The 16,052-nt window shown below is 52.3% G+C and overlaps 77 non-coding genes and 3 pseudogenes across 77 annotated transcripts; all 80 read left to right on the top strand.

Annotated features, from left to right (window-relative positions):
- Positions 1-26: 26 nt before the first annotated feature.
- Positions 27-145, top strand: LOC147682941 (5S ribosomal RNA). Its single transcript, XR_015301357.1, has one exon. It is a non-coding gene; the product is annotated as a 5S ribosomal RNA (ribosomal RNA).
- An 80-nt stretch (positions 146-225) lies between these two features.
- LOC147682940 (5S ribosomal RNA) lies at positions 226-344 on the top strand. Its single transcript, XR_015301356.1, has one exon. It is a non-coding gene; the product is annotated as a 5S ribosomal RNA (ribosomal RNA).
- Positions 345-424: 80 nt separating this feature from the next.
- LOC147682939 (5S ribosomal RNA) lies at positions 425-543 on the top strand. The gene has a single exon (XR_015301355.1). It is a non-coding gene; the product is annotated as a 5S ribosomal RNA (ribosomal RNA).
- Positions 544-623: 80 nt separating this feature from the next.
- LOC147682938 (5S ribosomal RNA) lies at positions 624-742 on the top strand. The gene has a single exon (XR_015301354.1). It is a non-coding gene; the product is annotated as a 5S ribosomal RNA (ribosomal RNA).
- Positions 743-822: 80 nt separating this feature from the next.
- Positions 823-941, top strand: LOC147682937 (5S ribosomal RNA). The gene has a single exon (XR_015301353.1). It is a non-coding gene; the product is annotated as a 5S ribosomal RNA (ribosomal RNA).
- An 80-nt stretch (positions 942-1,021) lies between these two features.
- On the top strand, positions 1,022-1,140 carry LOC147682936 (5S ribosomal RNA). Its single transcript, XR_015301352.1, has one exon. It is a non-coding gene; the product is annotated as a 5S ribosomal RNA (ribosomal RNA).
- Positions 1,141-1,220: 80 nt separating this feature from the next.
- LOC147682935 (5S ribosomal RNA) lies at positions 1,221-1,339 on the top strand. Its single transcript, XR_015301350.1, has one exon. It is a non-coding gene; the product is annotated as a 5S ribosomal RNA (ribosomal RNA).
- An 80-nt stretch (positions 1,340-1,419) lies between these two features.
- On the top strand, positions 1,420-1,538 carry LOC147682934 (5S ribosomal RNA). Its single transcript, XR_015301349.1, has one exon. It is a non-coding gene; the product is annotated as a 5S ribosomal RNA (ribosomal RNA).
- An 80-nt stretch (positions 1,539-1,618) lies between these two features.
- On the top strand, positions 1,619-1,737 carry LOC147682933 (5S ribosomal RNA). Its single transcript, XR_015301348.1, has one exon. It is a non-coding gene; the product is annotated as a 5S ribosomal RNA (ribosomal RNA).
- An 80-nt stretch (positions 1,738-1,817) lies between these two features.
- Positions 1,818-1,936, top strand: LOC147682932 (5S ribosomal RNA). Its single transcript, XR_015301347.1, has one exon. It is a non-coding gene; the product is annotated as a 5S ribosomal RNA (ribosomal RNA).
- An 80-nt stretch (positions 1,937-2,016) lies between these two features.
- On the top strand, positions 2,017-2,135 carry LOC147682931 (5S ribosomal RNA). The gene has a single exon (XR_015301346.1). It is a non-coding gene; the product is annotated as a 5S ribosomal RNA (ribosomal RNA).
- Positions 2,136-2,215: 80 nt separating this feature from the next.
- LOC147682930 (5S ribosomal RNA) lies at positions 2,216-2,334 on the top strand. Its single transcript, XR_015301345.1, has one exon. It is a non-coding gene; the product is annotated as a 5S ribosomal RNA (ribosomal RNA).
- An 80-nt stretch (positions 2,335-2,414) lies between these two features.
- Positions 2,415-2,533, top strand: LOC147682929 (5S ribosomal RNA). Its single transcript, XR_015301344.1, has one exon. It is a non-coding gene; the product is annotated as a 5S ribosomal RNA (ribosomal RNA).
- An 80-nt stretch (positions 2,534-2,613) lies between these two features.
- On the top strand, positions 2,614-2,732 carry LOC147682928 (5S ribosomal RNA). Its single transcript, XR_015301343.1, has one exon. It is a non-coding gene; the product is annotated as a 5S ribosomal RNA (ribosomal RNA).
- An 81-nt stretch (positions 2,733-2,813) lies between these two features.
- LOC147682927 (5S ribosomal RNA) lies at positions 2,814-2,932 on the top strand. The gene has a single exon (XR_015301342.1). It is a non-coding gene; the product is annotated as a 5S ribosomal RNA (ribosomal RNA).
- Positions 2,933-3,012: 80 nt separating this feature from the next.
- Positions 3,013-3,131, top strand: LOC147682926 (5S ribosomal RNA). The gene has a single exon (XR_015301341.1). It is a non-coding gene; the product is annotated as a 5S ribosomal RNA (ribosomal RNA).
- Positions 3,132-3,211: 80 nt separating this feature from the next.
- LOC147682925 (5S ribosomal RNA) lies at positions 3,212-3,329 on the top strand. Its single transcript, XR_015301598.1, has one exon. It is a non-coding gene; the product is annotated as a 5S ribosomal RNA (ribosomal RNA).
- Positions 3,330-3,409: 80 nt separating this feature from the next.
- LOC147682924 (5S ribosomal RNA) lies at positions 3,410-3,528 on the top strand. Its single transcript, XR_015301339.1, has one exon. It is a non-coding gene; the product is annotated as a 5S ribosomal RNA (ribosomal RNA).
- Positions 3,529-3,608: 80 nt separating this feature from the next.
- Positions 3,609-3,727, top strand: LOC147682923 (5S ribosomal RNA). The gene has a single exon (XR_015301338.1). It is a non-coding gene; the product is annotated as a 5S ribosomal RNA (ribosomal RNA).
- An 80-nt stretch (positions 3,728-3,807) lies between these two features.
- LOC147682922 (5S ribosomal RNA) lies at positions 3,808-3,926 on the top strand. The gene has a single exon (XR_015301337.1). It is a non-coding gene; the product is annotated as a 5S ribosomal RNA (ribosomal RNA).
- Positions 3,927-4,006: 80 nt separating this feature from the next.
- Positions 4,007-4,125, top strand: LOC147682921 (5S ribosomal RNA). The gene has a single exon (XR_015301336.1). It is a non-coding gene; the product is annotated as a 5S ribosomal RNA (ribosomal RNA).
- An 80-nt stretch (positions 4,126-4,205) lies between these two features.
- Positions 4,206-4,324, top strand: LOC147682920 (5S ribosomal RNA). The gene has a single exon (XR_015301335.1). It is a non-coding gene; the product is annotated as a 5S ribosomal RNA (ribosomal RNA).
- Positions 4,325-4,404: 80 nt separating this feature from the next.
- Positions 4,405-4,523, top strand: LOC147682919 (5S ribosomal RNA). Its single transcript, XR_015301334.1, has one exon. It is a non-coding gene; the product is annotated as a 5S ribosomal RNA (ribosomal RNA).
- An 80-nt stretch (positions 4,524-4,603) lies between these two features.
- LOC147682918 (5S ribosomal RNA) lies at positions 4,604-4,722 on the top strand. The gene has a single exon (XR_015301333.1). It is a non-coding gene; the product is annotated as a 5S ribosomal RNA (ribosomal RNA).
- Positions 4,723-4,802: 80 nt separating this feature from the next.
- LOC147682917 (5S ribosomal RNA) lies at positions 4,803-4,921 on the top strand. The gene has a single exon (XR_015301332.1). It is a non-coding gene; the product is annotated as a 5S ribosomal RNA (ribosomal RNA).
- Positions 4,922-5,001: 80 nt separating this feature from the next.
- Positions 5,002-5,120, top strand: LOC147682916 (5S ribosomal RNA). The gene has a single exon (XR_015301331.1). It is a non-coding gene; the product is annotated as a 5S ribosomal RNA (ribosomal RNA).
- An 80-nt stretch (positions 5,121-5,200) lies between these two features.
- LOC147682915 (5S ribosomal RNA) lies at positions 5,201-5,319 on the top strand. Its single transcript, XR_015301330.1, has one exon. It is a non-coding gene; the product is annotated as a 5S ribosomal RNA (ribosomal RNA).
- Positions 5,320-5,399: 80 nt separating this feature from the next.
- On the top strand, positions 5,400-5,518 carry LOC147682914 (5S ribosomal RNA). Its single transcript, XR_015301328.1, has one exon. It is a non-coding gene; the product is annotated as a 5S ribosomal RNA (ribosomal RNA).
- An 80-nt stretch (positions 5,519-5,598) lies between these two features.
- LOC147682913 (5S ribosomal RNA) lies at positions 5,599-5,717 on the top strand. Its single transcript, XR_015301327.1, has one exon. It is a non-coding gene; the product is annotated as a 5S ribosomal RNA (ribosomal RNA).
- Positions 5,718-5,797: 80 nt separating this feature from the next.
- Positions 5,798-5,916, top strand: LOC147682912 (5S ribosomal RNA). The gene has a single exon (XR_015301326.1). It is a non-coding gene; the product is annotated as a 5S ribosomal RNA (ribosomal RNA).
- An 80-nt stretch (positions 5,917-5,996) lies between these two features.
- On the top strand, positions 5,997-6,115 carry LOC147682911 (5S ribosomal RNA). The gene has a single exon (XR_015301325.1). It is a non-coding gene; the product is annotated as a 5S ribosomal RNA (ribosomal RNA).
- An 80-nt stretch (positions 6,116-6,195) lies between these two features.
- Positions 6,196-6,314, top strand: LOC147682910 (5S ribosomal RNA). Its single transcript, XR_015301324.1, has one exon. It is a non-coding gene; the product is annotated as a 5S ribosomal RNA (ribosomal RNA).
- Positions 6,315-6,394: 80 nt separating this feature from the next.
- On the top strand, positions 6,395-6,513 carry LOC147682909 (5S ribosomal RNA). The gene has a single exon (XR_015301323.1). It is a non-coding gene; the product is annotated as a 5S ribosomal RNA (ribosomal RNA).
- Positions 6,514-6,595: 82 nt separating this feature from the next.
- LOC147682908 (5S ribosomal RNA) lies at positions 6,596-6,715 on the top strand (annotated as a pseudogene).
- Positions 6,716-6,795: 80 nt separating this feature from the next.
- On the top strand, positions 6,796-6,916 carry LOC147682907 (5S ribosomal RNA). Its single transcript, XR_015301602.1, has one exon. It is a non-coding gene; the product is annotated as a 5S ribosomal RNA (ribosomal RNA).
- Positions 6,917-6,997: 81 nt separating this feature from the next.
- LOC147682906 (5S ribosomal RNA) lies at positions 6,998-7,121 on the top strand (annotated as a pseudogene).
- An 83-nt stretch (positions 7,122-7,204) lies between these two features.
- LOC147682905 (5S ribosomal RNA) lies at positions 7,205-7,328 on the top strand (annotated as a pseudogene).
- Positions 7,329-7,570: 242 nt separating this feature from the next.
- LOC147682904 (5S ribosomal RNA) lies at positions 7,571-7,689 on the top strand. The gene has a single exon (XR_015301322.1). It is a non-coding gene; the product is annotated as a 5S ribosomal RNA (ribosomal RNA).
- An 80-nt stretch (positions 7,690-7,769) lies between these two features.
- On the top strand, positions 7,770-7,888 carry LOC147682903 (5S ribosomal RNA). The gene has a single exon (XR_015301321.1). It is a non-coding gene; the product is annotated as a 5S ribosomal RNA (ribosomal RNA).
- Positions 7,889-7,968: 80 nt separating this feature from the next.
- Positions 7,969-8,087, top strand: LOC147682902 (5S ribosomal RNA). The gene has a single exon (XR_015301320.1). It is a non-coding gene; the product is annotated as a 5S ribosomal RNA (ribosomal RNA).
- Positions 8,088-8,167: 80 nt separating this feature from the next.
- On the top strand, positions 8,168-8,286 carry LOC147682901 (5S ribosomal RNA). The gene has a single exon (XR_015301319.1). It is a non-coding gene; the product is annotated as a 5S ribosomal RNA (ribosomal RNA).
- An 80-nt stretch (positions 8,287-8,366) lies between these two features.
- LOC147682900 (5S ribosomal RNA) lies at positions 8,367-8,485 on the top strand. Its single transcript, XR_015301317.1, has one exon. It is a non-coding gene; the product is annotated as a 5S ribosomal RNA (ribosomal RNA).
- Positions 8,486-8,565: 80 nt separating this feature from the next.
- Positions 8,566-8,684, top strand: LOC147682899 (5S ribosomal RNA). Its single transcript, XR_015301316.1, has one exon. It is a non-coding gene; the product is annotated as a 5S ribosomal RNA (ribosomal RNA).
- Positions 8,685-8,764: 80 nt separating this feature from the next.
- Positions 8,765-8,883, top strand: LOC147682898 (5S ribosomal RNA). Its single transcript, XR_015301315.1, has one exon. It is a non-coding gene; the product is annotated as a 5S ribosomal RNA (ribosomal RNA).
- Positions 8,884-8,963: 80 nt separating this feature from the next.
- Positions 8,964-9,082, top strand: LOC147682897 (5S ribosomal RNA). Its single transcript, XR_015301314.1, has one exon. It is a non-coding gene; the product is annotated as a 5S ribosomal RNA (ribosomal RNA).
- Positions 9,083-9,162: 80 nt separating this feature from the next.
- LOC147682896 (5S ribosomal RNA) lies at positions 9,163-9,281 on the top strand. The gene has a single exon (XR_015301313.1). It is a non-coding gene; the product is annotated as a 5S ribosomal RNA (ribosomal RNA).
- An 80-nt stretch (positions 9,282-9,361) lies between these two features.
- LOC147682895 (5S ribosomal RNA) lies at positions 9,362-9,480 on the top strand. The gene has a single exon (XR_015301312.1). It is a non-coding gene; the product is annotated as a 5S ribosomal RNA (ribosomal RNA).
- Positions 9,481-9,560: 80 nt separating this feature from the next.
- Positions 9,561-9,679, top strand: LOC147682894 (5S ribosomal RNA). Its single transcript, XR_015301311.1, has one exon. It is a non-coding gene; the product is annotated as a 5S ribosomal RNA (ribosomal RNA).
- Positions 9,680-9,759: 80 nt separating this feature from the next.
- LOC147682893 (5S ribosomal RNA) lies at positions 9,760-9,878 on the top strand. Its single transcript, XR_015301310.1, has one exon. It is a non-coding gene; the product is annotated as a 5S ribosomal RNA (ribosomal RNA).
- An 80-nt stretch (positions 9,879-9,958) lies between these two features.
- LOC147682892 (5S ribosomal RNA) lies at positions 9,959-10,077 on the top strand. The gene has a single exon (XR_015301309.1). It is a non-coding gene; the product is annotated as a 5S ribosomal RNA (ribosomal RNA).
- Positions 10,078-10,157: 80 nt separating this feature from the next.
- On the top strand, positions 10,158-10,276 carry LOC147682891 (5S ribosomal RNA). Its single transcript, XR_015301308.1, has one exon. It is a non-coding gene; the product is annotated as a 5S ribosomal RNA (ribosomal RNA).
- An 80-nt stretch (positions 10,277-10,356) lies between these two features.
- On the top strand, positions 10,357-10,475 carry LOC147682890 (5S ribosomal RNA). The gene has a single exon (XR_015301306.1). It is a non-coding gene; the product is annotated as a 5S ribosomal RNA (ribosomal RNA).
- Positions 10,476-10,555: 80 nt separating this feature from the next.
- On the top strand, positions 10,556-10,674 carry LOC147682889 (5S ribosomal RNA). Its single transcript, XR_015301305.1, has one exon. It is a non-coding gene; the product is annotated as a 5S ribosomal RNA (ribosomal RNA).
- Positions 10,675-10,754: 80 nt separating this feature from the next.
- LOC147682888 (5S ribosomal RNA) lies at positions 10,755-10,873 on the top strand. Its single transcript, XR_015301304.1, has one exon. It is a non-coding gene; the product is annotated as a 5S ribosomal RNA (ribosomal RNA).
- An 80-nt stretch (positions 10,874-10,953) lies between these two features.
- LOC147682887 (5S ribosomal RNA) lies at positions 10,954-11,072 on the top strand. Its single transcript, XR_015301303.1, has one exon. It is a non-coding gene; the product is annotated as a 5S ribosomal RNA (ribosomal RNA).
- An 80-nt stretch (positions 11,073-11,152) lies between these two features.
- On the top strand, positions 11,153-11,271 carry LOC147682886 (5S ribosomal RNA). The gene has a single exon (XR_015301302.1). It is a non-coding gene; the product is annotated as a 5S ribosomal RNA (ribosomal RNA).
- Positions 11,272-11,351: 80 nt separating this feature from the next.
- On the top strand, positions 11,352-11,470 carry LOC147682885 (5S ribosomal RNA). Its single transcript, XR_015301301.1, has one exon. It is a non-coding gene; the product is annotated as a 5S ribosomal RNA (ribosomal RNA).
- An 80-nt stretch (positions 11,471-11,550) lies between these two features.
- On the top strand, positions 11,551-11,669 carry LOC147682884 (5S ribosomal RNA). The gene has a single exon (XR_015301300.1). It is a non-coding gene; the product is annotated as a 5S ribosomal RNA (ribosomal RNA).
- Positions 11,670-11,749: 80 nt separating this feature from the next.
- On the top strand, positions 11,750-11,868 carry LOC147682883 (5S ribosomal RNA). The gene has a single exon (XR_015301299.1). It is a non-coding gene; the product is annotated as a 5S ribosomal RNA (ribosomal RNA).
- Positions 11,869-11,948: 80 nt separating this feature from the next.
- Positions 11,949-12,067, top strand: LOC147682882 (5S ribosomal RNA). The gene has a single exon (XR_015301298.1). It is a non-coding gene; the product is annotated as a 5S ribosomal RNA (ribosomal RNA).
- Positions 12,068-12,147: 80 nt separating this feature from the next.
- On the top strand, positions 12,148-12,266 carry LOC147682881 (5S ribosomal RNA). The gene has a single exon (XR_015301297.1). It is a non-coding gene; the product is annotated as a 5S ribosomal RNA (ribosomal RNA).
- An 80-nt stretch (positions 12,267-12,346) lies between these two features.
- LOC147682880 (5S ribosomal RNA) lies at positions 12,347-12,465 on the top strand. Its single transcript, XR_015301295.1, has one exon. It is a non-coding gene; the product is annotated as a 5S ribosomal RNA (ribosomal RNA).
- Positions 12,466-12,545: 80 nt separating this feature from the next.
- LOC147682879 (5S ribosomal RNA) lies at positions 12,546-12,664 on the top strand. The gene has a single exon (XR_015301294.1). It is a non-coding gene; the product is annotated as a 5S ribosomal RNA (ribosomal RNA).
- An 80-nt stretch (positions 12,665-12,744) lies between these two features.
- LOC147682878 (5S ribosomal RNA) lies at positions 12,745-12,863 on the top strand. Its single transcript, XR_015301293.1, has one exon. It is a non-coding gene; the product is annotated as a 5S ribosomal RNA (ribosomal RNA).
- An 80-nt stretch (positions 12,864-12,943) lies between these two features.
- LOC147682877 (5S ribosomal RNA) lies at positions 12,944-13,062 on the top strand. Its single transcript, XR_015301292.1, has one exon. It is a non-coding gene; the product is annotated as a 5S ribosomal RNA (ribosomal RNA).
- Positions 13,063-13,142: 80 nt separating this feature from the next.
- LOC147682876 (5S ribosomal RNA) lies at positions 13,143-13,261 on the top strand. Its single transcript, XR_015301291.1, has one exon. It is a non-coding gene; the product is annotated as a 5S ribosomal RNA (ribosomal RNA).
- An 80-nt stretch (positions 13,262-13,341) lies between these two features.
- LOC147682875 (5S ribosomal RNA) lies at positions 13,342-13,460 on the top strand. Its single transcript, XR_015301290.1, has one exon. It is a non-coding gene; the product is annotated as a 5S ribosomal RNA (ribosomal RNA).
- Positions 13,461-13,540: 80 nt separating this feature from the next.
- LOC147682874 (5S ribosomal RNA) lies at positions 13,541-13,659 on the top strand. The gene has a single exon (XR_015301289.1). It is a non-coding gene; the product is annotated as a 5S ribosomal RNA (ribosomal RNA).
- Positions 13,660-13,739: 80 nt separating this feature from the next.
- LOC147682873 (5S ribosomal RNA) lies at positions 13,740-13,858 on the top strand. The gene has a single exon (XR_015301288.1). It is a non-coding gene; the product is annotated as a 5S ribosomal RNA (ribosomal RNA).
- An 80-nt stretch (positions 13,859-13,938) lies between these two features.
- On the top strand, positions 13,939-14,057 carry LOC147682872 (5S ribosomal RNA). The gene has a single exon (XR_015301588.1). It is a non-coding gene; the product is annotated as a 5S ribosomal RNA (ribosomal RNA).
- Positions 14,058-14,137: 80 nt separating this feature from the next.
- On the top strand, positions 14,138-14,256 carry LOC147682871 (5S ribosomal RNA). The gene has a single exon (XR_015301287.1). It is a non-coding gene; the product is annotated as a 5S ribosomal RNA (ribosomal RNA).
- Positions 14,257-14,336: 80 nt separating this feature from the next.
- LOC147682870 (5S ribosomal RNA) lies at positions 14,337-14,455 on the top strand. The gene has a single exon (XR_015301286.1). It is a non-coding gene; the product is annotated as a 5S ribosomal RNA (ribosomal RNA).
- An 80-nt stretch (positions 14,456-14,535) lies between these two features.
- LOC147682869 (5S ribosomal RNA) lies at positions 14,536-14,654 on the top strand. Its single transcript, XR_015301583.1, has one exon. It is a non-coding gene; the product is annotated as a 5S ribosomal RNA (ribosomal RNA).
- A 79-nt stretch (positions 14,655-14,733) lies between these two features.
- LOC147682868 (5S ribosomal RNA) lies at positions 14,734-14,852 on the top strand. The gene has a single exon (XR_015301514.1). It is a non-coding gene; the product is annotated as a 5S ribosomal RNA (ribosomal RNA).
- An 80-nt stretch (positions 14,853-14,932) lies between these two features.
- On the top strand, positions 14,933-15,051 carry LOC147682867 (5S ribosomal RNA). Its single transcript, XR_015301564.1, has one exon. It is a non-coding gene; the product is annotated as a 5S ribosomal RNA (ribosomal RNA).
- Positions 15,052-15,131: 80 nt separating this feature from the next.
- Positions 15,132-15,250, top strand: LOC147682866 (5S ribosomal RNA). The gene has a single exon (XR_015301284.1). It is a non-coding gene; the product is annotated as a 5S ribosomal RNA (ribosomal RNA).
- Positions 15,251-15,329: 79 nt separating this feature from the next.
- LOC147682865 (5S ribosomal RNA) lies at positions 15,330-15,448 on the top strand. Its single transcript, XR_015301556.1, has one exon. It is a non-coding gene; the product is annotated as a 5S ribosomal RNA (ribosomal RNA).
- An 80-nt stretch (positions 15,449-15,528) lies between these two features.
- LOC147682864 (5S ribosomal RNA) lies at positions 15,529-15,647 on the top strand. The gene has a single exon (XR_015301283.1). It is a non-coding gene; the product is annotated as a 5S ribosomal RNA (ribosomal RNA).
- Positions 15,648-15,727: 80 nt separating this feature from the next.
- LOC147682863 (5S ribosomal RNA) lies at positions 15,728-15,846 on the top strand. The gene has a single exon (XR_015301282.1). It is a non-coding gene; the product is annotated as a 5S ribosomal RNA (ribosomal RNA).
- An 80-nt stretch (positions 15,847-15,926) lies between these two features.
- On the top strand, positions 15,927-16,045 carry LOC147682862 (5S ribosomal RNA). Its single transcript, XR_015301537.1, has one exon. It is a non-coding gene; the product is annotated as a 5S ribosomal RNA (ribosomal RNA).
- The last annotated feature ends 7 nt before the right edge of the window (positions 16,046-16,052 follow it).

Below are 16,052 nucleotides of genomic sequence, written 5' to 3'. Positions count from 1 at the left end.
AGAGGCCCAAAACCAGTGCTCCTAGAGCCTACGGCCATACCACCCTGAAAGCACCTGATCTCGTCCGATCTCAGAAGTTAAGCAGGGTCGGGCCTGGTTAGTACCTGGATGGGAGACCGCCTGGGAATACCAGGTGCTGTAGGCTTTTTTTTTTCAGAGTGGTTTGCTTGCTTGTACTGAAGCTGAGCGAAGAAAGCTAAGAGGCCCAAAACCAGTGCTCCTAGAGCCTACGGCCATACCACCCTGAAAGCACCTGATCTCGTCCGATCTCAGAAGTTAAGCAGGGTCGGGCCTGGTTAGTACCTGGATGGGAGACCGCCTGGGAATACCAGGTGCTGTAGGCTTTTTTTTTTCAGAGTGGTTTGCTTGCTTGTACTGAAGCTGAGCGAAGAAAGCTAAGAGGCCCAAAACCAGTGCTCCTAGAGCCTACGGCCATACCACCCTGAAAGCACCTGATCTCGTCCGATCTCAGAAGTTAAGCAGGGTCGGGCCTGGTTAGTACCTGGATGGGAGACCGCCTGGGAATACCAGGTGCTGTAGGCTTTTTTTTTTCAGAGTGGTTTGCTTGCTTGTACTGAAGCTGAGCGAAGAAAGCTAAGAGGCCCAAAACCAGTGCTCCTAGAGCCTACGGCCATACCACCCTGAAAGCACCTGATCTCGTCCGATCTCAGAAGTTAAGCAGGGTCGGGCCTGGTTAGTACCTGGATGGGAGACCGCCTGGGAATACCAGGTGCTGTAGGCTTTTTTTTTTCAGAGTGGTTTGCTTGCTTGTACTGAAGCTGAGCGAAGAAAGCTAAGAGGCCCAAAACCAGTGCTCCTAGAGCCTACGGCCATACCACCCTGAAAGCACCTGATCTCGTCCGATCTCAGAAGTTAAGCAGGGTCGGGCCTGGTTAGTACCTGGATGGGAGACCGCCTGGGAATACCAGGTGCTGTAGGCTTTTTTTTTTCAGAGTGGTTTGCTTGCTTGTACTGAAGCTGAGCGAAGAAAGCTAAGAGGCCCAAAACCAGTGCTCCTAGAGCCTACGGCCATACCACCCTGAAAGCACCTGATCTCGTCCGATCTCAGAAGTTAAGCAGGGTCGGGCCTGGTTAGTACCTGGATGGGAGACCGCCTGGGAATACCAGGTGCTGTAGGCTTTTTTTTTTCAGAGTGGTTTGCTTGCTTGTACTGAAGCTGAGCGAAGAAAGCTAAGAGGCCCAAAACCAGTGCTCCTAGAGCCTACGGCCATACCACCCTGAAAGCACCTGATCTCGTCCGATCTCAGAAGTTAAGCAGGGTCGGGCCTGGTTAGTACCTGGATGGGAGACCGCCTGGGAATACCAGGTGCTGTAGGCTTTTTTTTTTCAGAGTGGTTTGCTTGCTTGTACTGAAGCTGAGCGAAGAAAGCTAAGAGGCCCAAAACCAGTGCTCCTAGAGCCTACGGCCATACCACCCTGAAAGCACCTGATCTCGTCCGATCTCAGAAGTTAAGCAGGGTCGGGCCTGGTTAGTACCTGGATGGGAGACCGCCTGGGAATACCAGGTGCTGTAGGCTTTTTTTTTTCAGAGTGGTTTGCTTGCTTGTACTGAAGCTGAGCGAAGAAAGCTAAGAGGCCCAAAACCAGTGCTCCTAGAGCCTACGGCCATACCACCCTGAAAGCACCTGATCTCGTCCGATCTCAGAAGTTAAGCAGGGTCGGGCCTGGTTAGTACCTGGATGGGAGACCGCCTGGGAATACCAGGTGCTGTAGGCTTTTTTTTTTCAGAGTGGTTTGCTTGCTTGTACTGAAGCTGAGCGAAGAAAGCTAAGAGGCCCAAAACCAGTGCTCCTAGAGCCTACGGCCATACCACCCTGAAAGCACCTGATCTCGTCCGATCTCAGAAGTTAAGCAGGGTCGGGCCTGGTTAGTACCTGGATGGGAGACCGCCTGGGAATACCAGGTGCTGTAGGCTTTTTTTTTTCAGAGTGGTTAGCTTGCTTGTACTGAAGCTGAGCGAAGAAAGCTAAGAGGCCCAAAACCAGTGCTCCTAGAGCCTACGGCCATACCACCCTGAAAGCACCTGATCTCGTCCGATCTCAGAAGTTAAGCAGGGTCGGGCCTGGTTAGTACCTGGATGGGAGACCGCCTGGGAATACCAGGTGCTGTAGGCTTTTTTTTTTCAGAGTGGTTTGCTTGCTTGTACTGAAGCTGAGCGAAGAAAGCTAAGAGGCCCAAAACCAGTGCTCCTAGAGCCTACGGCCATACCACCCTGAAAGCACCTGATCTCGTCCGATCTCAGAAGTTAAGCAGGGTCGGGCCTGGTTAGTACCTGGATGGGAGACCGCCTGGGAATACCAGGTGCTGTAGGCTTTTTTTTTTCAGAGTGGTTTGCTTGCTTGTACTGAAGCTGAGCGAAGAAAGCTAAGAGGCCCAAAACCAGTGCTCCTAGAGCCTACGGCCATACCACCCTGAAAGCACCTGATCTCGTCCGATCTCAGAAGTTAAGCAGGGTCGGGCCTGGTTAGTACCTGGATGGGAGACCGCCTGGGAATACCAGGTGCTGTAGGCTTTTTTTTTTCAGAGTGGTTTGCTTGCTTGTACTGAAGCTGAGCGAAGAAAGCTAAGAGGCCCAAAACCAGTGCTCCTAGAGCCTACGGCCATACCACCCTGAAAGCACCTGATCTCGTCCGATCTCAGAAGTTAAGCAGGGTCGGGCCTGGTTAGTACCTGGATGGGAGACCGCCTGGGAATACCAGGTGCTGTAGGCTTTTTTTTTTCAGAGCTGGTTTGCTTGCTTGTACTGAAGCTGAGCGAAGAAAGCTAAGAGGCCCAAAACCAGTGCTCCTAGAGCCTACGGCCATACCACCCTGAAAGCACCTGATCTCGTCCGATCTCAGAAGTTAAGCAGGGTCGGGCCTGGTTAGTACCTGGATGGGAGACCGCCTGGGAATACCAGGTGCTGTAGGCTTTTTTTTTTCAGAGTGGTTTGCTTGCTTGTACTGAAGCTGAGCGAAGAAAGCTAAGAGGCCCAAAACCAGTGCTCCTAGAGCCTACGGCCATACCACCCTGAAAGCACCTGATCTCGTCCGATCTCAGAAGTTAAGCAGGGTCGGGCCTGGTTAGTACCTGGATGGGAGACCGCCTGGGAATACCAGGTGCTGTAGGCTTTTTTTTTTCAGAGTGGTTTGCTTGCTTGTACTGAAGCTGAGCGAAGAAAGCTAAGAGGCCCAAAACCAGTGCTCCTAGAGCCTACGGCCATACCACCCTGAAAGCACCTGATCTCGTCCGATCTCAAAGTTAAGCAGGGTCGGGCCTGGTTAGTACCTGGATGGGAGACCGCCTGGGAATACCAGGTGCTGTAGGCTTTTTTTTTTCAGAGTGGTTTGCTTGCTTGTACTGAAGCTGAGCGAAGAAAGCTAAGAGGCCCAAAACCAGTGCTCCTAGAGCCTACGGCCATACCACCCTGAAAGCACCTGATCTCGTCCGATCTCAGAAGTTAAGCAGGGTCGGGCCTGGTTAGTACCTGGATGGGAGACCGCCTGGGAATACCAGGTGCTGTAGGCTTTTTTTTTTCAGAGTGGTTTGCTTGCTTGTACTGAAGCTGAGCGAAGAAAGCTAAGAGGCCCAAAACCAGTGCTCCTAGAGCCTACGGCCATACCACCCTGAAAGCACCTGATCTCGTCCGATCTCAGAAGTTAAGCAGGGTCGGGCCTGGTTAGTACCTGGATGGGAGACCGCCTGGGAATACCAGGTGCTGTAGGCTTTTTTTTTTCAGAGTGGTTTGCTTGCTTGTACTGAAGCTGAGCGAAGAAAGCTAAGAGGCCCAAAACCAGTGCTCCTAGAGCCTACGGCCATACCACCCTGAAAGCACCTGATCTCGTCCGATCTCAGAAGTTAAGCAGGGTCGGGCCTGGTTAGTACCTGGATGGGAGACCGCCTGGGAATACCAGGTGCTGTAGGCTTTTTTTTTTCAGAGTGGTTTGCTTGCTTGTACTGAAGCTGAGCGAAGAAAGCTAAGAGGCCCAAAACCAGTGCTCCTAGAGCCTACGGCCATACCACCCTGAAAGCACCTGATCTCGTCCGATCTCAGAAGTTAAGCAGGGTCGGGCCTGGTTAGTACCTGGATGGGAGACCGCCTGGGAATACCAGGTGCTGTAGGCTTTTTTTTTTCAGAGTGGTTTGCTTGCTTGTACTGAAGCTGAGCGAAGAAAGCTAAGAGGCCCAAAACCAGTGCTCCTAGAGCCTACGGCCATACCACCCTGAAAGCACCTGATCTCGTCCGATCTCAGAAGTTAAGCAGGGTCGGGCCTGGTTAGTACCTGGATGGGAGACCGCCTGGGAATACCAGGTGCTGTAGGCTTTTTTTTTTCAGAGTGGTTTGCTTGCTTGTACTGAAGCTGAGCGAAGAAAGCTAAGAGGCCCAAAACCAGTGCTCCTAGAGCCTACGGCCATACCACCCTGAAAGCACCTGATCTCGTCCGATCTCAGAAGTTAAGCAGGGTCGGGCCTGGTTAGTACCTGGATGGGAGACCGCCTGGGAATACCAGGTGCTGTAGGCTTTTTTTTTTCAGAGTGGTTTGCTTGCTTGTACTGAAGCTGAGCGAAGAAAGCTAAGAGGCCCAAAACCAGTGCTCCTAGAGCCTACGGCCATACCACCCTGAAAGCACCTGATCTCGTCCGATCTCAGAAGTTAAGCAGGGTCGGGCCTGGTTAGTACCTGGATGGGAGACCGCCTGGGAATACCAGGTGCTGTAGGCTTTTTTTTTTCAGAGTGGTTTGCTTGCTTGTACTGAAGCTGAGCGAAGAAAGCTAAGAGGCCCAAAACCAGTGCTCCTAGAGCCTACGGCCATACCACCCTGAAAGCACCTGATCTCGTCCGATCTCAGAAGTTAAGCAGGGTCGGGCCTGGTTAGTACCTGGATGGGAGACCGCCTGGGAATACCAGGTGCTGTAGGCTTTTTTTTTTCAGAGTGGTTTGCTTGCTTGTACTGAAGCTGAGCGAAGAAAGCTAAGAGGCCCAAAACCAGTGCTCCTAGAGCCTACGGCCATACCACCCTGAAAGCACCTGATCTCGTCCGATCTCAGAAGTTAAGCAGGGTCGGGCCTGGTTAGTACCTGGATGGGAGACCGCCTGGGAATACCAGGTGCTGTAGGCTTTTTTTTTTCAGAGTGGTTTGCTTGCTTGTACTGAAGCTGAGCGAAGAAAGCTAAGAGGCCCAAAACCAGTGCTCCTAGAGCCTACGGCCATACCACCCTGAAAGCACCTGATCTCGTCCGATCTCAGAAGTTAAGCAGGGTCGGGCCTGGTTAGTACCTGGATGGGAGACCGCCTGGGAATACCAGGTGCTGTAGGCTTTTTTTTTTCAGAGTGGTTTGCTTGCTTGTACTGAAGCTGAGCGAAGAAAGCTAAGAGGCCCAAAACCAGTGCTCCTAGAGCCTACGGCCATACCACCCTGAAAGCACCTGATCTCGTCCGATCTCAGAAGTTAAGCAGGGTCGGGCCTGGTTAGTACCTGGATGGGAGACCGCCTGGGAATACCAGGTGCTGTAGGCTTTTTTTTTTCAGAGTGGTTTGCTTGCTTGTACTGAAGCTGAGCGAAGAAAGCTAAGAGGCCCAAAACCAGTGCTCCTAGAGCCTACGGCCATACCACCCTGAAAGCACCTGATCTCGTCCGATCTCAGAAGTTAAGCAGGGTCGGGCCTGGTTAGTACCTGGATGGGAGACCGCCTGGGAATACCAGGTGCTGTAGGCTTTTTTTTTTCAGAGTGGTTTGCTTGCTTGTACTGAAGCTGAGCGAAGAAAGCTAAGAGGCCCAAAACCAGTGCTCCTAGAGCCTACGGCCATACCACCCTGAAAGCACCTGATCTCGTCCGATCTCAGAAGTTAAGCAGGGTCGGGCCTGGTTAGTACCTGGATGGGAGACCGCCTGGGAATACCAGGTGCTGTAGGCTTTTTTTTTTCAGAGTGGTTTGCTTGCTTGTACTGAAGCTGAGCGAAGAAAGCTAAGAGGCCCAAAACCAGTGCTCCTAGAGCCTACGGCCATACCACCCTGAAAGCACCTGATCTCGTCCGATCTCAGAAGTTAAGCAGGGTCGGGCCTGGTTAGTACCTGGATGGGAGACCGCCTGGGAATACCAGGTGCTGTAGGCTTTTTTTTTTCAGAGTGGTTTGCTTGCTTGTACTGAAGCTGAGCGAAGAAAGCTAAGAGGCCCAAAACCAGTGCTCCTAGAGCCTACGGCCATACCACCCTGAAAGCACCTGATCTCGTCCGATCTCAGAAGTTAAGCAGGGTCGGGCCTGGTTAGTACCTGGATGGGAGACCGCCTGGGAATACCAGGTGCTGTAGGCTTTTTTTTTTCAGAGTGGTTTGCTTGCTTGTACTGAAGCTGAGCGAAGAAAGCTAAGAGGCCCAAAACCAGTGCTCCTAGAGCCTACGGCCATACCACCCTGAAAGCACCTGATCTCGTCCGATCTCAGAAGTTAAGCAGGGTCGGGCCTGGTTAGTACCTGGATGGGAGACCGCCTGGGAATACCAGGTGCTGTAGGCTTTTTTTTTTCAGAGTGGTTTGCTTGCTTGTACTGAAGCTGAGCGAAGAGAAAGCTAAGAGGCCCAAAACCAGTGCTCCTAGAGCCTACGGCCATACCACCTGAAAGCACCTGATCTCGTCCGATCTCAGAAGTTAGAGCAGGGTCGGGCCTGGTTAGTACCTGGATGGGAGACCGCCTGGGAATACCAGTGTGCTGTAGGCTTTTTTTTTTCAGAGTGGTTTGCTTGCTTGTACTGAAGCTGAGCGAAGAAAGCTAAGAGGCCCAAAAACCAGTGCTCTAGAGCCTACGGCCATACCACCCTGAAAGCACCTGATCTCGTCCGATTCTCAGAAGTTAAGCAGGGTCGGGCCTGGTTAGTACCTGGATGGGAGACCGCCTGGGACATACCAGGTGCTGTAGGCTTTTTTTTTTCAGAGTGTTTGCTTGCTTGTACTGAAGCTGAGCGAGAGAAAGCTAGAGAGGCCCAAAACCAGTGCTCCTAGAGCCTACGGCCATACCACCCTGAAAGCAACTCTGATCTCGTCCGATCTCAGAAGTTAAGCAGGGTCGGGCCTGGTTAGTACCTGGATGGGGAGACCGCCTGGGAATACCAGGTCGGCTGTAGGCTTTTTTTTTCTCAGAGTGGTTTGCTTGCTTGTACTGAAGCTGAGCGAGAGAAGCTAAGAGGCCGCTAAACCCAGTGCTCCTAGAGCCTACGGCCATACCACCCTGAAAGCAGGCGCTGATCTCGTCCGATCTCAGAAGTTAAGCAGGGGTCGTGGCCTGGTTAGTACCTGGATGGGAGACCGCCTGGGAATACCAAGTGCTGTAGGCTTTTTTTTTTCAGAGTGGTTTGCTTGCTTGTACTGAAGCTGAGCGAAGAAAGCTAGAGGCCCAAAAACAGTGCTCCCTAGAGCCTACGGCCATACCACCCTGAAAGCACCTAATCTCGTCCGATCTCAGAAGTTAAGCTGGGTCGGGCCTGGTTAGTACCTGGAGTGGGAAGACCGGTGGTTTGCTTGCTTGTACTGAAGCTGAGCGAAGAAAGCTAAGAGGCCCAAAACCAGTGCTCCTAGAGCCTACGGCCATACCACCCTGAAAGCACCTGATCTCGTCCGATCTCAGAAGTTAAGCAGGGTCGGGCCTGGTTAGTACCTGGATGGGAGACCGCCTGGGAATACCAGGTGCTGTAGGCTTTTTTTTTTCAGAGTGGTTTGCTTGCTTGTACTGAAGCTGAGCGAAGAAAGCTAAGAGGCCCAAAACCAGTGCTCCTAGAGCCTACGGCCATACCACCCTGAAAGCACCTGATCTCGTCCGATCTCAGAAGTTAAGCAGGGTCGGGCCTGGTTAGTACCTGGATGGGAGACCGCCTGGGAATACCAGGTGCTGTAGGCTTTTTTTTTTCAGAGTGGTTTGCTTGCTTGTACTGAAGCTGAGCGAAGAAAGCTAAGAGGCCCAAAACCAGTGCTCCTAGAGCCTACGGCCATACCACCCTGAAAGCACCTGATCTCGTCCGATCTCAGAAGTTAAGCAGGGTCGGGCCTGGTTAGTACCTGGATGGGAGACCGCCTGGGAATACCAGGTGCTGTAGGCTTTTTTTTTTCAGAGTGGTTTGCTTGCTTGTACTGAAGCTGAGCGAAGAAAGCTAAGAGGCCCAAAACCAGTGCTCCTAGAGCCTACGGCCATACCACCCTGAAAGCACCTGATCTCGTCCGATCTCAGAAGTTAAGCAGGGTCGGGCCTGGTTAGTACCTGGATGGGAGACCGCCTGGGAATACCAGGTGCTGTAGGCTTTTTTTTTTCAGAGTGGTTTGCTTGCTTGTACTGAAGCTGAGCGAAGAAAGCTAAGAGGCCCAAAACCAGTGCTCCTAGAGCCTACGGCCATACCACCCTGAAAGCACCTGATCTCGTCCGATCTCAGAAGTTAAGCAGGGTCGGGCCTGGTTAGTACCTGGATGGGAGACCGCCTGGGAATACCAGGTGCTGTAGGCTTTTTTTTTTCAGAGTGGTTTGCTTGCTTGTACTGAAGCTGAGCGAAGAAAGCTAAGAGGCCCAAAACCAGTGCTCCTAGAGCCTACGGCCATACCACCCTGAAAGCACCTGATCTCGTCCGATCTCAGAAGTTAAGCAGGGTCGGGCCTGGTTAGTACCTGGATGGGAGACCGCCTGGGAATACCAGGTGCTGTAGGCTTTTTTTTTTCAGAGTGGTTTGCTTGCTTGTACTGAAGCTGAGCGAAGAAAGCTAAGAGGCCCAAAACCAGTGCTCCTAGAGCCTACGGCCATACCACCCTGAAAGCACCTGATCTCGTCCGATCTCAGAAGTTAAGCAGGGTCGGGCCTGGTTAGTACCTGGATGGGAGACCGCCTGGGAATACCAGGTGCTGTAGGCTTTTTTTTTTCAGAGTGGTTTGCTTGCTTGTACTGAAGCTGAGCGAAGAAAGCTAAGAGGCCCAAAACCAGTGCTCCTAGAGCCTACGGCCATACCACCCTGAAAGCACCTGATCTCGTCCGATCTCAGAAGTTAAGCAGGGTCGGGCCTGGTTAGTACCTGGATGGGAGACCGCCTGGGAATACCAGGTGCTGTAGGCTTTTTTTTTTCAGAGTGGTTTGCTTGCTTGTACTGAAGCTGAGCGAAGAAAGCTAAGAGGCCCAAAACCAGTGCTCCTAGAGCCTACGGCCATACCACCCTGAAAGCACCTGATCTCGTCCGATCTCAGAAGTTAAGCAGGGTCGGGCCTGGTTAGTACCTGGATGGGAGACCGCCTGGGAATACCAGGTGCTGTAGGCTTTTTTTTTTCAGAGTGGTTTGCTTGCTTGTACTGAAGCTGAGCGAAGAAAGCTAAGAGGCCCAAAACCAGTGCTCCTAGAGCCTACGGCCATACCACCCTGAAAGCACCTGATCTCGTCCGATCTCAGAAGTTAAGCAGGGTCGGGCCTGGTTAGTACCTGGATGGGAGACCGCCTGGGAATACCAGGTGCTGTAGGCTTTTTTTTTTCAGAGTGGTTTGCTTGCTTGTACTGAAGCTGAGCGAAGAAAGCTAAGAGGCCCAAAACCAGTGCTCCTAGAGCCTACGGCCATACCACCCTGAAAGCACCTGATCTCGTCCGATCTCAGAAGTTAAGCAGGGTCGGGCCTGGTTAGTACCTGGATGGGAGACCGCCTGGGAATACCAGGTGCTGTAGGCTTTTTTTTTTCAGAGTGGTTTGCTTGCTTGTACTGAAGCTGAGCGAAGAAAGCTAAGAGGCCCAAAACCAGTGCTCCTAGAGCCTACGGCCATACCACCCTGAAAGCACCTGATCTCGTCCGATCTCAGAAGTTAAGCAGGGTCGGGCCTGGTTAGTACCTGGATGGGAGACCGCCTGGGAATACCAGGTGCTGTAGGCTTTTTTTTTTCAGAGTGGTTTGCTTGCTTGTACTGAAGCTGAGCGAAGAAAGCTAAGAGGCCCAAAACCAGTGCTCCTAGAGCCTACGGCCATACCACCCTGAAAGCACCTGATCTCGTCCGATCTCAGAAGTTAAGCAGGGTCGGGCCTGGTTAGTACCTGGATGGGAGACCGCCTGGGAATACCAGGTGCTGTAGGCTTTTTTTTTTCAGAGTGGTTTGCTTGCTTGTACTGAAGCTGAGCGAAGAAAGCTAAGAGGCCCAAAACCAGTGCTCCTAGAGCCTACGGCCATACCACCCTGAAAGCACCTGATCTCGTCCGATCTCAGAAGTTAAGCAGGGTCGGGCCTGGTTAGTACCTGGATGGGAGACCGCCTGGGAATACCAGGTGCTGTAGGCTTTTTTTTTTCAGAGTGGTTTGCTTGCTTGTACTGAAGCTGAGCGAAGAAAGCTAAGAGGCCCAAAACCAGTGCTCCTAGAGCCTACGGCCATACCACCCTGAAAGCACCTGATCTCGTCCGATCTCAGAAGTTAAGCAGGGTCGGGCCTGGTTAGTACCTGGATGGGAGACCGCCTGGGAATACCAGGTGCTGTAGGCTTTTTTTTTTCAGAGTGGTTTGCTTGCTTGTACTGAAGCTGAGCGAAGAAAGCTAAGAGGCCCAAAACCAGTGCTCCTAGAGCCTACGGCCATACCACCCTGAAAGCACCTGATCTCGTCCGATCTCAGAAGTTAAGCAGGGTCGGGCCTGGTTAGTACCTGGATGGGAGACCGCCTGGGAATACCAGGTGCTGTAGGCTTTTTTTTTTCAGAGTGGTTTGCTTGCTTGTACTGAAGCTGAGCGAAGAAAGCTAAGAGGCCCAAAACCAGTGCTCCTAGAGCCTACGGCCATACCACCCTGAAAGCACCTGATCTCGTCCGATCTCAGAAGTTAAGCAGGGTCGGGCCTGGTTAGTACCTGGATGGGAGACCGCCTGGGAATACCAGGTGCTGTAGGCTTTTTTTTTTCAGAGTGGTTTGCTTGCTTGTACTGAAGCTGAGCGAAGAAAGCTAAGAGGCCCAAAACCAGTGCTCCTAGAGCCTACGGCCATACCACCCTGAAAGCACCTGATCTCGTCCGATCTCAGAAGTTAAGCAGGGTCGGGCCTGGTTAGTACCTGGATGGGAGACCGCCTGGGAATACCAGGTGCTGTAGGCTTTTTTTTTTCAGAGTGGTTTGCTTGCTTGTACTGAAGCTGAGCGAAGAAAGCTAAGAGGCCCAAAACCAGTGCTCCTAGAGCCTACGGCCATACCACCCTGAAAGCACCTGATCTCGTCCGATCTCAGAAGTTAAGCAGGGTCGGGCCTGGTTAGTACCTGGATGGGAGACCGCCTGGGAATACCAGGTGCTGTAGGCTTTTTTTTTTCAGAGTGGTTTGCTTGCTTGTACTGAAGCTGAGCGAAGAAAGCTAAGAGGCCCAAAACCAGTGCTCCTAGAGCCTACGGCCATACCACCCTGAAAGCACCTGATCTCGTCCGATCTCAGAAGTTAAGCAGGGTCGGGCCTGGTTAGTACCTGGATGGGAGACCGCCTGGGAATACCAGGTGCTGTAGGCTTTTTTTTTTCAGAGTGGTTTGCTTGCTTGTACTGAAGCTGAGCGAAGAAAGCTAAGAGGCCCAAAACCAGTGCTCCTAGAGCCTACGGCCATACCACCCTGAAAGCACCTGATCTCGTCCGATCTCAGAAGTTAAGCAGGGTCGGGCCTGGTTAGTACCTGGATGGGAGACCGCCTGGGAATACCAGGTGCTGTAGGCTTTTTTTTTTCAGAGTGGTTTGCTTGCTTGTACTGAAGCTGAGCGAAGAAAGCTAAGAGGCCCAAAACCAGTGCTCCTAGAGCCTACGGCCATACCACCCTGAAAGCACCTGATCTCGTCCGATCTCAGAAGTTAAGCAGGGTCGGGCCTGGTTAGTACCTGGATGGGAGACCGCCTGGGAATACCAGGTGCTGTAGGCTTTTTTTTTTCAGAGTGGTTTGCTTGCTTGTACTGAAGCTGAGCGAAGAAAGCTAAGAGGCCCAAAACCAGTGCTCCTAGAGCCTACGGCCATACCACCCTGAAAGCACCTGATCTCGTCCGATCTCAGAAGTTAAGCAGGGTCGGGCCTGGTTAGTACCTGGATGGGAGACCGCCTGGGAATACCAGGTGCTGTAGGCTTTTTTTTTTCAGAGTGGTTTGCTTGCTTGTACTGAAGCTGAGCGAAGAAAGCTAAGAGGCCCAAAACCAGTGCTCCTAGAGCCTACGGCCATACCACCCTGAAAGCACCTGATCTCGTCCGATCTCAGAAGTTAAGCAGGGTCGGGCCTGGTTAGTACCTGGATGGGAGACCGCCTGGGAATACCAGGTGCTGTAGGCTTTTTTTTTTCAGAGTGGTTTGCTTGCTTGTACTGAAGCTGAGCGAAGAAAGCTAAGAGGCCCAAAACCAGTGCTCCTAGAGCCTACGGCCATACCACCCTGAAAGCACCTGATCTCGTCCGATCTCAGAAGTTAAGCAGGGTCGGGCCTGGTTAGTACCTGGATGGGAGACCGCCTGGGAATACCAGGTGCTGTAGGCTTTTTTTTTTCAGAGTGGTTTGCTTGCTTGTACTGAAGCTGAGCGAAGAAAGCTAAGAGGCCCAAAACCAGTGCTCCTAGAGCCTACGGCCATACCACCCTGAAAGCACCTGATCTCGTCCGATCTCAGAAGTTAAGCAGGGTCGGGCCTGGTTAGTACCTGGATGGGAGACCGCCTGGGAATACCAGGTGCTGTAGGCTTTTTTTTTTCAGAGTGGTTTGCTTGCTTGTACTGAAGCTGAGCGAAGAAAGCTAAGAGGCCCAAAACCAGTGCTCCTAGAGCCTACGGCCATACCACCCTGAAAGCACCTGATCTCGTCCGATCTCAGAAGTTAAGCAGGGTCGGGCCTGGTTAGTACCTGGATGGGAGACCGCCTGGGAATACCAGGTGCTGTAGGCTTTTTTTTTTCAGAGTGGTTTGCTTGCTTGTACTGAAGCTGAGCGAAGAAAGCTAAGAGGCCCAAAACCAGTGCTCCTAGAGCCTACGGCCATACCACCCTGAAAGCACCTGATCTCGTCCGATCTCAGAAGTTAAGCAGGGTCGGGCCTGGTTAGTACCTGGATGGGAGACCGCCTGGGAATACCAGGTGCTGTAGGCTTTTTTTTTTCAGAGTGGTTTGCTTGCTTGTACTGAAGCTGAGCGAAGAAAGCTAAGAGGCCCAAAACCAGTGCTCCTAGAGCCTACGGCCATACCACCCTGAAAGCACCTGATCTCGTCCGATCTCAGAAGTTAAGCAGGGTCGGGCCTGGTTAGTACCTGGATGGGAGACCGCCTGGGAATACCAGGTGCTGTAGGCTTTTTTTTTTCAGAGTGGTTTGCTTGCTTGTACTGAAGCTGAGCGAAGAAAGCTAAGAGGCCCAAAACCAGTGCTCCTAGAGCCTACGGCCATACCACCCTGAAAGCACCTGATCTCGTCCGATCTCAGAAGTTAAGCAGGGTCGGGCCTGGTTAGTACCTGGATGGGAGACCGCCTGGGAATACCAGGTGCTGTAGGCTTTTTTTTTTCAGAGTGGTTTGCTTGCTTGTACTGAAGCTGAGCGAAGAAAGCTAAGAGGCCCAAAACCAGTGCTCCTAGAGCCTACGGCCATACCACCCTGAAAGCACCTGATCTCGTCCGATCTCAGAAGTTAAGCAGGGTCGGGCCTGGTTAGTACCTGGATGGGAGACCGCCTGGGAATACCAGGTGCTGTAGGCTTTTTTTTTTCAGAGTGGTTTGCTTGCTTGTACTGAAGCTGAGCGAAGAAAGCTAAGAGGCCCAAAACCAGTGCTCCTAGAGCCTACGGCCATACCACCCTGAAAGCACCTGATCTCGTCCGATCTCAGAAGTTAAGCAGGGTCGGGCCTGGTTAGTACCTGGATGGGAGACCGCCTGGGAATACCAGGTGCTGTAGGCTTTTTTTTTTCAGAGTGGTTTGCTTGCTTGTACTGAAGCTGAGCGAAGAAAGCTAAGAGGCCCAAAACCAGTGCTCCTAGAGCCTACGGCCATACCACCCTGAAAGCACCTGATCTCGTCCTATCTCAGAAGTTAAGCAGGGTCGGGCCTGGTTAGTACCTGGATGGGAGACCGCCTGGGAATACCAGGTGCTGTAGGCTTTTTTTTTTCAGAGTGGTTTGCTTGCTTGTACTGAAGCTGAGCGAAGAAAGCTAAGAGGCCCAAAACCAGTGCTCCTAGAGCCTACGGCCATACCACCCTGAAAGCACCTGATCTCGTCCGATCTCAGAAGTTAAGCAGGGTCGGGCCTGGTTAGTACCTGGATGGGAGACCGCCTGGGAATACCAGGTGCTGTAGGCTTTTTTTTTTCAGAGTGGTTTGCTTGCTTGTACTGAAGCTGAGCGAAGAAAACTAAGAGGCCCAAAACCAGTGCTCCTAGAGCCTACGGCCATACCACCCTGAAAGCACCTGATCTCGTCCGATCTCAGAAGTTAAGCAGGGTCGGGCCTGGTTAGTACCTGGATGGGAGACCGCCTGGGAATACCAGGTGCTGTAGGCTTTTTTTTTTCAGAGTGGTTTGCTTGCTTGTACTGAAGCTGAGCGAAGAAAGCTAAGAGGCCCAAAACCAGTGCTCCTAGAGCCTACGGCCATACCACCCTGAAAGCACCTGATCTCGTCCGATCTAAGAAGTTAAGCAGGGTCGGGCCTGGTTAGTACCTGGATGGGAGACCGCCTGGGAATACCAGGTGCTGTAGGCTTTTTTTTTCAGAGTGGTTTGCTTGCTTGTACTGAAGCTGAGCGAAGAAAGCTAAGAGGCCCAAAACCAGTGCTCCTAGAGCCTATGGCCATACCACCCTGAAAGCACCTGATCTCGTCCGATCTCAGAAGTTAAGCAGGGTCGGGCCTGGTTAGTACCTGGATGGGAGACCGCCTGGGAATACCAGGTGCTGTAGGCTTTTTTTTTTCAGAGTGGTTTGCTTGCTTGTACTGAAGCTGAGCGAAGAAAGCTAAGAGGCCCAAAACCAGTGCTCCTAGAGCCTACGGCCATACCACCCTGAAAGCACCTGATCTTGTCCGATCTCAGAAGTTAAGCAGGGTCGGGCCTGGTTAGTACCTGGATGGGAGACCGCCTGGGAATACCAGGTGCTGTAGGCTTTTTTTTTTCAGAGTGGTTTGCTTGCTTGTACTGAAGCTGAGCGAAGAAAGCTAAGAGGCCCAAAACCAGTGCTCCTAGAGCCTACGGCCATACCACCCTGAAAGCACCTGATCTCGTCCGATCTCAGAAGTTAAGCAGGGTCGGGCCTGGTTAGTACCTGGATGGGAGACCGCCTGGGAATACCAGGTGCTGTAGGCTTTTTTTTTCCGAGTGGTTTGCTTGCTTGTACTGAAGCTGAGCGAAGAAAGCTAAGAGGCCCAAAACCAGTGCTCCTAGACCCTACGGCCATACCACCCTGAAAGCACCTGATCTCGTCCGATCTCAGAAGTTAAGCAGGGTCGGGCCTGGTTAGTACCTGGATGGGAGACCGCCTGGGAATACCAGGTGCTGTAGGCTTTTTTTTTTCAGAGTGGTTTGCTTGCTTGTACTGAAGCTGAGTGAAGAAAGCTAAGAGGCCCAAAACCAGTGCTCCTAGAGCCTACGGCCATACCACCCTGAAAGCACCTGATCTCGTCCGATCTCAGAAGTTAAGCAGGGTCGGGCCTGGTTAGTACCTGGATGGGAGACCGCCTGGGAATACCAGGTGCTGTAGGCTTTTTTTTTTCAGAGTGGTTTGCTTGCTTGTACTGAAGCTGAGCGAAGAAAGCTAAGAGGCCCAAAACCAGTGCTCCTAGAGCCTACGGCCATACCACCCTGAAAGCACCTGATCTCGTCCGATCTCAGAAGTTAAGCAGGGTCGGGCCTGGTTAGTACCTGGATGGGAGACCGCCTGGGAATACCAGGTGCTGTAGGCTTTTTTTTTTCAGAGTGGTTTGCTTGCTTGTACTGAAGCTGAGCGAAGAAAGCTAAGAGGCCCAAAACCAGTGCTCCTAGAGCCTACGGCCATACCACCCTGAAAGCACCTGATCTCGTCCGATCTCAGAAGTTAAGCAGGGTCGGGCCTGGTTAGTACCTGGATGGGAGACCGCCTGTGAATACCAGGTGCTGTAGGCTTTTTTTT

This window comes from Lissotriton vulgaris, chromosome 11 (genome assembly GCF_964263255.1).
Source record: "Lissotriton vulgaris chromosome 11, aLisVul1.2, whole genome shotgun sequence".
NCBI lineage: Eukaryota > Metazoa > Chordata > Amphibia > Caudata > Salamandridae > Lissotriton > Lissotriton vulgaris.
This window is presented reverse-complemented; position numbering and strand designations above follow the sequence as displayed.